We start from the raw sequence: 13,199 nt of genomic DNA, 5'->3' as shown, positions 1-13,199 counted from the left end.
ACCTCAACACACTACTTTCATCAATGGACAGATCGTGGAAACAGAAACTAAACAGGGACACAGTGAAACTAACAGAAGTTATGAAACAAATGGACCTGACAGATATCTACAGAATATTTAATCCTAAAACAAAAGGATATACCTTCTTCTCAGCACCTCACAGGACCTTCTCCAAAATTGACCATATAATTGGTCACAAAATAGGCCTCAACAGATACAAAAATATTGAAATTGTCCCATGTATCCTATCAGACCACCATGGCCTAAGACTGATCTTCAATAACAACATTAAGAATGGAAAGCCAACATTCACGTGGAAACTGAACAACACTCTTCTCAATGATACCTTGGTCAAGGAAGGAGTAAAGAAAGAAATTAAAGACTTTTTAGAGTTTAATGAAAATGAAGCCACAACGTACCCAAACTTTTGGGACACAATGAAAGCATTTCTAAGAGGGAAACTCATAGCTCTGAGTACCTCCAAGAAGAAACGGGAGAGAGCACATACTAGCAGCTTGACAACACATCTAAAAGCTCTAGAAAAAAAGGAAGCAAATTCACCCAAGAGGAGTAGACGGCAGGAAATAATCAAACTCAGGGGTGAAATTAACCAAGTGGAAACAAGAAGAACTATTCAAAGAATTAACCAAATGAGGAGTTGGTTCTTTGAGAAAATCAACAAGATAGATAAGCCCTTAGCTAGACTCACTAGAGGGCAAAGGGACAAAATCCTAATCAACAAAATCAGAAATGAAAAGGGAGACATAACAACAGATCCTGAAGAAATCCAAAACACCATCAGATCCTCCTACAAAAGCTTATACTCAACAAAACTGGAAAACCTGGACGAAATGGACAAATTTCTGGACAGATACCAGGTACCAAAGTTGAATCAGGATCAAGTTGACCTTCTAAACAGTCCCATATCCCCTAAAGAAATAGAAGCAGTTATTAATAGTCTCCCAGCCAAAAAAAGCCCAGGACAAGATGGGTTTAGTGCAGAGTTCTATCAGACCTTCAAAGAAGATCTAATTCCAGTTCTGCACAAACTATTTCACAAGATAGAAGTAGAAGGTACTCTACCCAACTCATTTTATGAAGCCACTATTACTCTGATACCTAAACCACAGAAAGATCCAACAAAGATAGAGAACTTCAGACCAATTTCTCTAATGAATATCGATGCAAAAATCCTTAATAAAATTCTCGCTAACCGAATCCCAGAACACATTAAAGAAATCATCCATCCTGACCAAGTAGGTTTTATTCCAGGGATGCAGGGATGGTTTAATATACGAAAATCCATCAATGTAATCCATTATATAAACAAACTCAAAGACAAAAACCACATGATCATCTCGTTAGATGCAGAAAAAGCATTTGACAAGATCCAACACCCATTCATGATAAAAGTTTTGGAAAGATCAGGAATTCAAGGCCCATACCTAAACATAATAAAAGCAATCTACAGCAAACCAGTAGCCAACATCAAAGTAAATGAAGAGAAGCTGGAAGCAATCCCACTAAAATCAGGGACTAGACAAGGTTGCCCACTTTCTCCCTACCTTTTCAACATAGTACTTGAAGTATTAGCCAGAGCAATTCGACAACAAAAGGAGATCCAGGGGATACAAATTAGAAAAGAGGAAGTCAAAATATCACTTTTTGCAGATGATATGATAGTATATATAAGTGACCCTAAAAATTCCACCAGAGAACTCCTAAACCTGATAAACAGCTTCGGTGAATTAGCTGGATATAAAATTAACTCAAACAAGTCAATGGCCTTTCTCTACACAAAGAATAAACAGGCTGAGAAAGAAATTAGGGAAACAACACCCTTCTCAATAGTCACAAATAAGATAAAATATCTCGGCGTGACTCTAACTAAGGAAGTAAAAGATCTGTATGATAAAAACTTCAAGTCTCTGAAGAAAGAAATTAAAGAAGATCTCAGAAGATGGAAAGATCTCCCATGCTCATGGATTGGCAGGATCAACATTGTAAAAATGGCTATCTTGCCAAAAGCAATCTACAGATTCAATGCAATTCCCATCAAAATTCCAACTCAATTCTTCAACAAATTAGAAGGAGCAATTTGCAAATTCATCTGGAATAACAAAAAACCTAGGATAGCAAAAAGTCTTCTCAAGGATAAAAGAACCTCTGGTGGAATCACCATGCCTGACCTAAAGCTTTACTACAGGGCAATTGTGATAAAAACAGCATGGTACTGGTATAGAGACAGACAAGTAGACCAATGGAATAGAATTGAAGACCCAGAAATGAACCCACACACCTATGGTCACTTGATCTTCGACAAGGGAGCTAAAACCATCCAGTGGAAGAAAGACAGCATTTTCAACAATTGGTGCTGGCACAACTGGTTGTTATCGTGTAGAAGAATGCGAATCGATCCATACTTATCTCCTTGTACTAAGGTCAAATCTTAGTGGATCAAGGAACTTCACATAAAACCAGAGACACTGAAACTTATAGAGGAGAAAGTGGGGAAAAGCCTTGAAGATATGGGTACAGGGGAAAAATTCCTGAACAGAACAGCAATGGCTTGCTCTGTAAGATCGAGAATTGACAAATGGGACCTAATGAAACTCCAAAGTTTCTGCAAGGCAAAAGACACCGTCAATAAGACAAAAAGACCACCAACAGATTGGGAAAGGATCTTTACCTATCCTAAATCAGATAGGGGACTAATATTTAACATATATAAAGAACTCAAGAAGGTGGACTTCAGAAAATCAAATAACCCCATTAAAAAATGGGGCTCAGAACTGAACAAAGAATTCTCACCTGAGGAATACCGAATGGCAGAGAAGCACCTGAAAAAATGCTCAACATCCTTAATCATCAGGGAAATGCAAATCAAAACAACCCTGAGATTCCACCTCACACCAGTCAGAATGGCTAAGATCAAAATTCAGGTGACAGCAGATGCTGGCGTGGATGTGGAGAAAGAGGAACACTCCTCCATTGTTGGTGGGATTGCAGGCTTGTACAACCACTATGGAAATCAGTGTGGCGGTTCCTCAGAAAACTGGATATAGTACTACCGGAGGATCCAGCAATACCTCTCCTGGGCATATATCCAGAAGATGCCCCAACTGGTAAGAAGGACACATGCTCCACTATGTTCATAGCAGCCTTATTTATAATAGCCAGAAGCTGGAAGGAACCCAGATGCCCCTCAACAGAGGAATGGATACAGAAAATTTGGTACATCTACACAATGGAGTACTACTCAGCTATTAAAAAGAATGAATTTATGAAATTCCTAGCCAAATGGATGGACCTGGAGGGCTTCATCCTGAGTGAGGTAACACATTCACAAAGGAACTCACACAATATGTACTCATTTGTAAGTGGATATTAGCCCAAAACCTAAGATACCCAAGATATAAGATACAATTTTCTAAACACATGAAACTCAAGAAAAATGAAGACTGAAGTGTGAACACTATGCCCCTCCTTAGAAGTGGGAACAAAACACCCTTGAAGGAGTTACAGAGACAAAGTTTGGAGCTTAGATAAAAGGATGGACCATGTAGACACTAGCATATCCGGGGATCCATCCCATAATCAGCTTCCAAATGCTGACACCATTGCATACACTAGCAAGATTATGCTGAAAGGACCCTGATATAGCTGTCTCTTGTCAGAGTATGCCTGGGCCTAGCAAACATAGAAGTGGATGCTCACAGTCGGCTATTGGATGGATCACATGGCCCCCAATGAAGGAGCTAGAGAAAGTACCAAAGAAGCTAAAGGGATCTGCAACCCTATAGGTGGAACAACATTATGAACTAACCAGTACCCCGGAGCTCTTGACTCTAGCTGCATATGCATCAAAAGATGGCCTAGTCGGCCATCACTGGAAAGAGAGGCCCATTGGACTTGCAAACTTTATATGCCCCAGTACAGGGGAACGCCAGGGCCATAAAAGGGGAGTGGGTGGGTAGGGGAGAGGGGGTGGGTGGCTATGGGGGACTTTTGGTATAGCATTGCAAATGTAAATGAGCGAAATACCTAATAAAAAATGGAAAAAAAATAGAACAGGAGATTAAATAGCAAAAAAGTTAAAACGGCATAAAATAAAAAGAATATTGAGTTGAATAATAGGTTGCATTTCTGGATGGAGCAGTTTACAGTTCTCCTACTTCTCTTTCTCTATCCAGTAACTTGTACTGAGGAGATTTCTTAACTTAAGAAAGCATCAGTTCCTGCCAGGACTATTATTTCCATTGTGAGACTCAGCAGGTATCTTTGCAAAGGTAAACAGTGCAGAGTTTTGAATAACAAGGGTGAAGGTTTGTGACCCTGGGGAGTGCTGTTTGTGTGTTTGTTCTCAAACAGTCTCTAACAGTTTTTCACCTCTGACTAGTAAAATTGAATCTCTTCTAGTTTCCAACTGTTCATTCTGCAATTAGAGTAATATTTTTGGTGTTTAATGAGAAAATTAACTACCGAAATCTGCCACATTCCTGGGAATTAAATTAATTTGTTTATAGCAAATGTCACATATAAATATATATTATTATATTATATTATCATATATTCAAAATGTTTCAATACTAAAATACTAACATAACAATTATCTATATTATATCAATTTATATTATTTTAAATTATATTAAATTGATTTATATAATATAATCATATTATAAAATTATATACGATGCATATGATGAATATGATATATAATAATATACTACAATATGTGCAAATAGAATATTGATATTATTAACATGTTACATGTATTTTAAAACATAATATTTGTTATGTATGAATTAAATAAATGGGTATATAATATAGCATGTTATATGTTAAAATATTAATATGCTATTAATAATATGCCATATATTATACTTTTCATATATAGATTTTTTCAGACTACTTACATTATATATTTATAATCATTTCCTTTTGTAAAAATTTATCAGAGCCATCACTGACCAAATGCTTCCAACTCTGGAAGAACATTCTCTGGATCATCATTAAACAAACAACTTGTTTATTATAGTTCTATTTTGTAAAGAATAATTTATATTTTATCTAAGTGTTCAATACTTGATATATTAGGGGCTAGAATTTTCATTTAAAATCACTGATAAACTATATAACATTTTTTACTTATGGTTGAAGTTAAAAATTTGAGAGTGATAATAACGAAGACTTCACAGTAGGGTTGCATATTATTTATTTTCTACTTGTGTGACTATGACCAACAGTCACTCATTAAAAAATTTAATCGAATTGGGATTATGGTTTCAGGTGATGAAAACAACTGAGAATTCTAATCTTTTTGGAAAAACTGAAATTCCATGTCTTGATTCACAGGTAGTAGTTAGAAAGAGTAATAGGAATGGAGAACATGTTTTGAAAGCTGAAACCAGCAATACATCTTCTTCAACAGGACCACACTTTCTAATCCTTCCCACATAATTCTGCCAACTGGGAACCTAATATTCAGACATATGAGTCTATGGGAGCCATTCTCATTGAAACTGAAAGTGTAGAAAATACAGCCCCAACTCCAGCCTCCTAAGAAGTCCTAAATAACACAAATTCCAGATACCGTGCTCCCTGCAAGAGTACAGGTAAAAGGTCACACTTCTTGATGCTCCAGGGCCCCTGCTTTCTGTGAATATGTGACCCTGGCCTAGTAAGATAACAGGAAATAAGTTGACTAACCGCTTATCTAGCTTCTCCATAGAAGGAAGATTACACACTGAAATTGTGTTTTGCCGACCCTGCCCAGGAGCCAGTGTAAATGTGGACCTCCCAGGCTATAGCAAACTGATTGGCCCCCTGGAGTACAGGGTTGATGATTTAAAATGATTGGCCTAGAAACTATGGAGTGGTACAAATCTATTTGCCTGCACTGAGCAGGCTCTTGATGCTATGACATAATTGGTTTGCAAAGCGCTGGCCTTGTTGTAACCCCATAAAAGCTGTCCCAATTCCACACTCATGGTCTGCAGTCCTCTACCTCTGCCATGGAGTACCACTGTGGGCCCCAGAGCACGTCTGGAATAAAAAGTCCTCTTGCAGTTTGCATCAAGACCTTTTCTTGTAAGAGATTTGGGCTGTCGCCTCTCCTGAGTCAGAACGTGGGAGAGTCCTCACATTTTGGGTCTTTCAAAACCACAGAGCTTTTAAAGCCAATACTAAATAAGTTTGACCTAGAAGCATTGAGATAAAATCTGAACAAAGATCTATCCACACTGGTGAGACACGTCCCAGAGCTCTTACCTAAAGACAGTAAGCAGTAAGAAATTTTGTATTAGAGAAATCTTCTATATTACCTGATAGCATCCTTAGCTTTGGGACTGGTAGAAGCTAGGGAGATTTTTATATATTACCAAATATTTACCTAGTACTCATTAAAAAAATAAAGTTAAATCACATATAGAGATAGGCATTAAATGACTACTGTGGTGGCTAAGAGGGTCAAAAATAGGTGCTAGGGGTGCAATATTATACATCATTGAAGTTTCAGTCGTTAAATTGGCCTAATTAAAAAAATGCAATGTAAAGTACAGCTTCTCTCTGGAGCTTTGTTTATATGTTAGACACAAAGAAAGTTAAAAAACAAAGCAAAAAAAAAAAAAAAAACCCAACAAAAAGTAACAAAAACAAAACAACAACAAAAACAATTAGAGGGGCTTTGCATAGGGTTTATGAAATTTAAAAGTTGGTGACCGAAAAAGGCAAGGAGCAGAAGGATGCTTATTAACTGTGTACAGCAGGTCAAAAAGTTCCTGACAAATACAGAGGTGGATACTCACAGCCATCCATTGGACTGAACACAGGGTTCCCAGTGAAGGAGCTAGAGAAAGGACCCAAGGAGTTGAAGGGGTTTGCAGCCCCATAGGAGGAATAACAATATGAACTCACCAGTACCCCCAGAGCTCCCAGGGACTAAACCACCAACTAGAGAAAACACATGGTAGGACTCATGGCTCCAGGTGCATCTGTAGCAGAGGATGGACTAGTCGGTAATCAATGGAAGGAGAGGCCCTTGGTCCTGTAAAGGCTCTATGCCCCAGTATAGGGGAATGCCAGGGCCAGGAAGCTGGAGTGGATGGGTTGGGAAGCAGAGGGAGGGGGAGAGAATAGGGGGTTTTTGGAGCAGAAATCAAAAAAGGGGATAACATTTGGAATATAAATAAAGAAAATATCTAATAAAAAATGTTGTTTTCTTTAGAAGCACTAACTCTTAATCTTTAAAACTCTATGACATAGCCATTAGTATCTATATTGAAGAAAACAAAATTAAATAAAATCTGGTGAATAAATCCCCCACTCTTGACATTCTCCTTTATAAAAATTAACAGAGAGATACAAGGGAAGAATATTCTCTTTCCAATCCTGTCTTCTGACCTACTACTCTATTCTAGAATAGTCCATAGGGCAGAAGTCAGAGAGTACATCACTATGGAAATATGTTACAGCCAAGAGAATTATTTTATGTAGCCAGATATAAGAAGGCTTAGAGACAAATTCTGACCTCCTAGACCATGCCCTAAGGTGACCAACTTCATCTAAGTAGGCAATACCTCCTAATACTGCAAGTTCTGATTTCATTAAGGAATTAACTACTTATCTGATGAGTAGCTGTAGAAGTCAAGTACTCAGTAAACCACACAGGTGAGGTTAAAGCAACAATCCCTGGGTTGTAAGAGTCATTCTAAGTCTATGTAAAACAGAGTTTGCTAAGACAGTAAGAGAAAAACGAAGGTAGTCATAGGGCCAAGGATGTACACATAGAAAGACTTACAATATTAAGTTTGAAATTTAGACTGTAAACATTGGTACAAGACATTAGAAGAAGAGAGTAGATATCAGTAGAATTAATGACAGAGAACCTAGCATGGCAACCAAGTTTTAAAGGAAAATAAACTTGAGAGGGAAACTGATGGCAGAAAATGAAACATTTGAAATTGAATTTTTGCATGGTGAAGTTATTTACAATGACATGATAAATACCAAGATCACCGAATTACCTAACTGAGCTAGAGAGAACAATAGAGAGAGAACTTGAGTCAAGATTATTTAGAAAAGGTCAGAAATGGATGGAGGATAGTTTGTAAGATATCTTTCTCTAGGTCTACTGAGACCTGAATTCAATCTCCATGAACCCACACTGTGGAAAACAAGAAACAATTCCTACTTATGGTTCTTTGATTTCCACACAGGAGGAATAACACATACATAACACACTCATATTCCCACCAAACAGACACACACACACACACACACACACACACACACACACACACACACACCCTGCCCCAACCACCACCACCACAGGAATTGAAGTTTGTTTTTTTGTTTTTTAAAGAAGATAGGTGCCGGGTAGTGGTGGCGCATGCCTTTAATCCCAGCACTTGGGAGGCAGAGGCAGACAGATTTCTGAGTTTAAAGCCAGCCTGGCCTACAGAGTGAATTCCAGGACAGTCAGGACTGCACAGAGAAACCCTGTCTAGAAAAACAAAAAACACAATCCAGCCCCCTCCCTCCCCCCCCAAAAAAAACAACAACAAAAAAACCAAACAAACAAACAAACAAAAAGAAGATAGGAAACAATTACATAAAGGTAGGATGAAGGAGATGGACACTAAATGAGGGGTTAAATTTTCAAAGATTTAGAAACAAAGAAGACTTATCTTCTAAAGGATTCCAACCTGAAAGAGTAATCAATATTGTGTTACATATTGAAGCATTTCCCTATGAAAAGATTCCTTGTCTCCCTCACAACCTTGGTGTTCTTCATAATACATCTTTGACTTCATTTTAGGAACTAGACATTACAGATATTTCAAAAGAGAATGACAGGGCACACTGCTCTTCCTAAGGCTATTGCAAAATAGTGACAAATGTTGAATTTCTGAGATGTCACAATTTGCTGAAATAACATTTTTCTCACTGGTGTTCTGAGATATTTTTTCTTTTGCCCAAAGCAAAATACTACTGTCAGCAAGCAAAAGCAAATCTTTCGTATCACAGTAGGAAACAGAGTATGAGAAAAGAACAATATAAGCCCAATACAACCCTCTTTTCTCTGATCACTCTCCCTTATTACAAGGGCTCAGTAATTAAAGAAAACCTGCTTTATGTATTGGCTGCCATGGAAAACCAATTCAAGGGAAATTTTTGTTGCCTAAAAAATTGGATTTGTCAGTTGAAACAATATTTTAAATGATTTTAGAGAGCCACAGAACATCCATTTTTATGAAAACTTTTTGGATCTTTTCTCAGAAAAGAAAAAATTACTAGCATCTTTCTTATTGAAAAATACTTATATTACCTTTTACTTTCATTTTGAAGGACACCTCAAGCACTCACATGTCATATCTTTTCTCTTGAGACTTGGAGGTAGATTTGTAATATAGACCAATGAGTAATATTTCCATTTGATTCAGGTATAGACTTTCAGTGATAAAACACATAACTTCTAAGGATTCGATTTAGAAATGATGTGTATAATTAAGAATCTAATGCCTTTAACTGAAGTTTGAGTACTGTCAAATGGTAACTGTGTTTTCTGTGAAGAGTGATAGTAAAAAAAAATGATTCTGATTATGCCTTGAGAATTCATACCTGTAAGTTGAAGTATTCTACTGTAACACCTGAATAATAATAGTTACAGTATTTACCTGGCCATAGTTGATCCCCTACAGCTGGAAAAAAACAAAAAACAAAACTGAAATGTAAGGTGACTATACATTTGGTTTAGAGAGAAGTTCAGTGATTTATAGAACTTTAGACAAATTTTAGGGAACATATTTAGGGCAAAGAAATTTGATTATTCTTGCTTCTTATCTCTAATCTGTAAGTACCTCTACAGCATTTAGCTTTCCTTCCGAAGTATGTAGCTTTAAGAAGTCCACAAAGCTTCTCTTTTGCCATCTGAACAGGACCTTCGTTTTTAAAAATTTGATATTTTATTTATTTACAGTTCAAATGTTATCTCCTTTCCCAATTTCCCCTCTGCAAACCCCCTATCCCATCACCCCTTACCCTGCTTTAATGAGGGTGCTCCTCCACCTACCTACCCAATTCTATTTCACCTCTCTAGTGTTTGTTCCTCTACTCTGGGACATCAAGACTTCACAGGACCAAAGGCCTCTCCTCCCATTGATGCCAGATAAGACAGAATAGGGAATAGATATAAAATCCCATTGTGGGTGGTTTTTAGGGGTGTGCATATGCGTGCATGTGAGAAACTGTCAAAGAATATACATAAAATAGTTTTCTAAATATTCCAATGTGTTACCCAGAAGCGAGAAACAAATCTACATGCAACTCTTGACAATCTATACTGCTTCCAGCACAAACCTCTTCCAAATTACCTATTTTCAGTATCATTCTCTTTCTCATGTATTCCTCATTTGGTTCTTCTCTAATTATATAAACAAATTTTCAATTTGTGTCTATGTTCCTGAGGATAAAAATTGGTTTTGATTGTACCATTATTATGTTCTTGTTTGGTTAAAATATAACTTTTTTGGTTGTTTTTGTTTTTGTTTTCTTTTTTATGTTGTTATCATTGGAACACTATTGAGACCTGGCTTAATTCCCAATCAAAATTCTCTATCATGACCTTCCTTCCACATTCAACCCTAAAAGAGGATTACCAAAGAACTCAAATTCCACATGGTTAGATGTTTTCTTGTCAGTTTTTTTTTTTTTTTTTTTTTTTTTTTTTTTTTTTTTTTTTTTTTTTTTTATGAGCTGAGCAGTAGTATGCAGACATTAGTTATGTTTATCTTCTTTGTCTGGTGTACTATTGATGCCATTATAAAGAACAGTGCTTACTGCTTTTTGAGAGATCTTGGTTGCTTGTTCCAGATAGCTTAACAAAAGTAGACTTTCTTGTAGTATCTTTGAAAAGGTTTCGATATGTAATCTAGAGGTTAAATTATTGAAATTGTAAAGAAACATTCATAATCGAGTTTTTAAAAGGTAGAGATGAATTTCCTAACAGGTAGGAATATTAAGGTAAGTAAACAGATGAAACGGTAAAAAAAAGAAAGGAATCTGAAGTAGATAACTAACATTAAAGATACTTAATAAAGCCATACGTTTATACATTTATGTTTATTGTTTAAATATACACATGTATTACTTTCAAAGCAGATATTGTTCCCCCCAGAAGGCATAGGTTGCCAAATGAAAATATTCATGTCTGCTGTAGGATATTCTATCCCAGTTTTAGGCAAGGATTTATTCACTCCACCTTCTCCCTTCAAAACAGTAAAGCTATTGCCACTGTTCTTTGTAGACCACCAAAACTCATTGAAACTATTGATGAAGACACCACCTGCTTTGGTAACAAAACATGTAGAACCGAAATTGGTTCTAACCAAGAAGTTTCTAGTCAGCTACATAGACTACTAAGGAAAAATAATACAGAACAGTTATATATATAAGTCAATGAGCATATTTCACCACACTCATTTTATAATAGTATTTATAGTAATAAATACTATTAAAAAACAATGAGCCCTTCCGGTCAGTGCCAGCACTGGGTCACCTTGGGCGCGGATCCTGCGGACACCCCAAGGTCCCCAGAGGATTGTCCACGGGATCTTAGGACCTCAGGTGAGTGAAACACAACTTCTGTTCCAATTCAATCTTGCAGGACCTGAGCCAGAATTAATTAGAGAAACAGAAAACCTGGCCTGACCAGGGTCACAAGTCCCTTCTGGTCGGTGCCAGCACCTGGTCACCTTGGGCACAGACACAATTGACACCCACAAGGTCCCTAGAGGACTCTCCACTCTATTTTAAGACCTCTCCTGAGTGGAATACAACTTCTGTCAGGAGGCAGGTTCGAACACAAGATATCTGGGAACCTTACCTGCAAGAGAAGAGCTTGCCTACAGAGAGTGCTCTGATCAATGAAACTCAGGAGAGATCTAGTCTCCCAGGTCTGCTGATAGAGGCTAACAGAATCACAAGAGGAACAAGCTCTAACCAGAGACAACTATGACAACTGGCTCCAGAGTTTACCAGATGGCTAAAGGCAAAAATAAGAATCTTACTAACAGAAACCAAGAGCACTCATCATCATCAGAACAAAGCACTCCCACCTCAACCAGTCCTGGGCACCCCAACACACCCGAAAACCTAGACCCTGATTTAAAAACACATCTCATGATGATGGTAGAGGACATCAAGAAGGGCTTTAATAAGTCACTTAAAGAAATACAGGAGAACACTGCTAAAGAATTACAAGTCCTTAAAGAAAAACAGGAAAACACATCTAAACAAGTGATGGAAATAAACAAAACCATACTAGACCTAAAAAGAGAAGTAGACACAATAAAGAAAACCCAAAATGAGGCAACACTAGAGATAGATATCCTAGGAAGGAAACCTGGAAATATAGATGAGAGCATCAGCAACAGAATACAAGAGATGGAAGAGAGAATCTCAGGTGTACAAGATTCCATAGGGAACATCGGCACAACAATCAAAGAAAATACAAAATGCAAAAAAAATCCTAACTCAAAACATCCAGGAAATCCAGGACACAATGTGAAGACTAAACCTATGGATAATAGGAGTAGATGAGAATGAAGATTTTCAATTCAAAAGGCCAGCAAATATATTCAACAAAATTATAGAAGAAAACTTCCCAAACATAAAGAAAGAGATGCCCATGAACATACAAGAAGCCTACAGAACTCCAAATAGACAGGACCAAAAAAGAAATTCCTCCTGACACAAAATAATCAGAACAACAAGTGCAGTAAATAAAGATAGAATACTAAAAGCAGTAAGAGAAAAAAGTCAAGTAACATGTAAAGGCAGGCCTATCAAAATTACACCAGAATTTTCACCAGAGACTATGAAAGCCAGAAGATCCTGGACAGATGTTATACAGACACTAAGAGAACACAAATGCCAACCCAGGCTACTATACCCAGACAAACTCTCAATTACCATAGATGGAGAAAACAAAGTATTCCACAACAAAACCAAATTCACACATTATCTTTCCACGAATCCAGCCCTTCAAGGATAATAACAGACAAAAACCAATACAAGGACAGAAACCACGCCCTAGAAAAAGCAAGAAAGTAATCCTTTAACAAACCAAAAGACAGCCACAAAAACAGAATGCCAACCCTAACAACAAAAATAATAGGCAGGAACAATTACTTTTCCTA

This window comes from Mus musculus, chromosome 5 (assembly GCF_000001635.26).
Source record: "Mus musculus strain C57BL/6J chromosome 5, GRCm38.p6 C57BL/6J".
NCBI classification, from domain to species: Eukaryota; Metazoa; Chordata; class Mammalia; order Rodentia; family Muridae; genus Mus; species Mus musculus.
Note: the sequence above shows the minus strand (reverse complement) of the source record.